We start from the raw sequence: 2,950 nt of genomic DNA on the forward strand, positions 1-2,950 counted from the left end.
CTTGTCGATAAACAGCTTGTCCTCCATTGTGAGTTCCCACAATACTGTTCACTATCACACAAAATATTCAGTGTAATCCAGCCTTTTAGAGACACTCTGGGCCCATAACTTATTGTATTTTAAGAACGAACTTTATTGCAGGCAGCATGAAAGAAAAAAACACGTAACGTTCTTCTTCCTTTGTTAAGACGCAAAACCACACAGACGTAACACACTGATATAGCAGTAGCGCCACCTATAGGTAAAAGTACCGCCCATTTACAACATGGAGCTCCCGGACCTCTGGGCACACACATGTGAATGAGTGGATGAGATCATGTTTGTGTGCTTGTGGATGTGTTTTGGCTAATGCTATTAGCACAGCTATGATGAGTTAAGGTGTGTGTAAGTGTGTTTGTGTGCGTGTGTGTATGTGTGTGTGTGTGTGTGTGTGTGTGTTTGTGACAGTTTGTTAAGGTGGAGGGGGTCGCGGACATGGAGTACCAGGGCCTGTACCGGATGAGTGGAGGAGCGGAGGAGGGCAGAAATCCTGCCCGTGATTCGCTTATGTCCAGCGGTTCAGGGGTTCCAAGCCCCAAAGCGGAAAAGCGGACGAGCGGAGAATAGCAGAAGCACGTCACGCAATTCGCCTGAGTTCGGAGGATCGGGGGTACCAGGGCCAATAGCGGAGGAGCGGTGGAGCTGAGAAACAGAGGATTGGAGGAGCGGAAGTAATGTTTCTCCTAATTTTTTTTTTCATTTTTAATTTCATTTGTCTATCTATTTATTTAATTATTTCCTTTCAATTTCTTTTTTTGTCTAGCATAATAAACTTCTTCCAGTTCTGCAAAGCAAGAGACGTGCCACACATATTATTCCTCCGTAAAAGACCCAGCCGGTATTGAGGGGTAACTCACAGATCTCCTGGCCTGGCCAAGTTCTTCGTTCACAAAAACAGAATGCAGCAATGTACCCCAAATTTTAATTTCTTCATAAACGATTTTGAATAATTAAAAAAAAAAAAAATCCTTAAAACTTATGGAAAAATCCAAAAACCAAAAAACATACAGTTTGATGTCTGAAATTCCTTGTAAACCGCAGACCAAATAACATGGTTTATTCCCCTTGCAATTTTTTTTTTCGTTTTTAATTTAATTTGTCCATCTATTTATTTAATTATACACTATTAACTTGTCCATATGTCCTTTTCTTCCTCATCCCTGGTTGTTTCATTGACATTCAGTTCTACCGTGCCACGTTTATTTGTACATTTGTATATTTGTGTGTACTATTAATGTTCAATTAAAAAAAAAAAAAAAAAAAAAAGAATGAGAGGCTGAGAAAATCTCCATGTCTCTCTCTCTCTCTCCCCCTTAATGCCCCCCCCCCCCCCCCTTCCTCCTAACGGCGTCCGAAGCGACGAGATTCTCGCCGTTGTTGTGGAAGCTTGGTAAAGGATTCCCCGCGTCGGTGCGAGCGATGCGTTTCGAGGCGTATTGCATGCGTGTATGAAGGGGGGGGGGGTCTACAGGACCCCGCAGAGCGGCAAAGCTGCACCTTCTCCGGACATCGATGTTGTTATCTGAGAAATATGCTCTCAGTTATTTTCGTTTTATTTTGAAGGGCCAGTCCCAACTTCTGGTCTGTCCGTTGTGTTTTTATTTGCTTGAAAATAAACTTAACTTCCTCCAGTTCTGCAAAGCAAGAGACGTGTCACACATATTATTCCTCCGTAAAAGACCCAGCCGGTAACACGCAGATCTACTGGCCTGGCCAAGTTCTTCATTCACAAAAACAGAATGCAAAACTGTTCCCCAAATTTTAATTTCTTCATAAACGATTTTGAATTATAAAAAAAAATCCTTAAAACTTATGGAAAAATCCAAAAACCAAAAAATATACAGTTTGATGTCTGAGATTCCTTGTGAACGGCCAACTTAATTACATGTTATATTCCCCTTGCAATTTTTTTTTTCGTTTTTAATTTTATTTTCTCCACCTAATTATTTAATGATTTCCCTTGAATTTTCTTTTTTTTTGTCGAGCATTATGAATTTCTGGCAAAGCGTTAACACTATTAATTTCTGATTCCATACAGAACGAATGCCCTTATGTGTGTGTTCCCCCCCCCCCGCTTTTTCCGTACGGTGGCAGACACTGAGATCAAAAGCAAATGGGTGTGATTGTAATGCAGGAACAGGGTGATAACAGCCGTGTTCGAAGTGTGTAGGGACTTGTTGTACAGGCTTTCCCCTGGTACTCCATGTAGGAGTACCAGGGGAAAGCCCTCCCCGGCCCTGGTACTCCTTCATGGAGTACCAGGGCCGTTTGCCTCCGTGAACCTGAAAGGGGCTGTTCCGGTGTTCCTGTTTGTAAATCCACTCAACAATGAGGTCAAAAGCACATCGGTATCGATACAGTTCGATACAGGGCGATAACACCCGTGCATTCCGCTCTCGGCCCTGGTACTCCTCGGGCCGAAATAGCCCTGGTACTCCTACATGGAGTACCAGAGGCCCGCCGCCGTGAGAGTAAATGGAGCAATTTGGGTGTTAAATTGCAAAAAGCGGCGTAAAACCCGTGTGGAAAGCAAACGAGTGTTGTTTTAAGACAGTGTGAGGGTGACAGCGATCGTCCAAGAAGCTTTCTTGGGTTATTTCTGAGGTTTCTCAATGCACTCCTAATGGGAGAGAAGGTAAATCCCATAGAGCCTACGGGCTTGTCCGTTGTCCGCGCTGCAAGGGAGTTTACCCGGTTTTCGAGGGGACCTCCTGCGGGATAGTGTTGGAGTGGCCGTCTGCGAGGACGGTTTGATTTTTGGTGGCTGAGCGTCTCCGAGTCGAGTCAGCGCAAGTGACCCGCCGTAGGAGGGCCCCCGCCGGCCGGCCTCGTGCCGGCGTTCGGGTGGACGGTTCCTCCGCTCTCGCGGGTCCGCCTCGACCGTCCGGGGGGCAGGCTGCCCCCGGTCGGG

This window comes from Fistularia commersonii, unplaced genomic scaffold (genome assembly GCF_037954325.1).
Source record: "Fistularia commersonii isolate RoL2024-O1a breed Wild unplaced genomic scaffold, RoL_Fcom_v1.0 HiC_scaffold_116, whole genome shotgun sequence".
Lineage (NCBI taxonomy): Eukaryota > Metazoa > Chordata > Actinopteri > Syngnathiformes > Fistulariidae > Fistularia > Fistularia commersonii.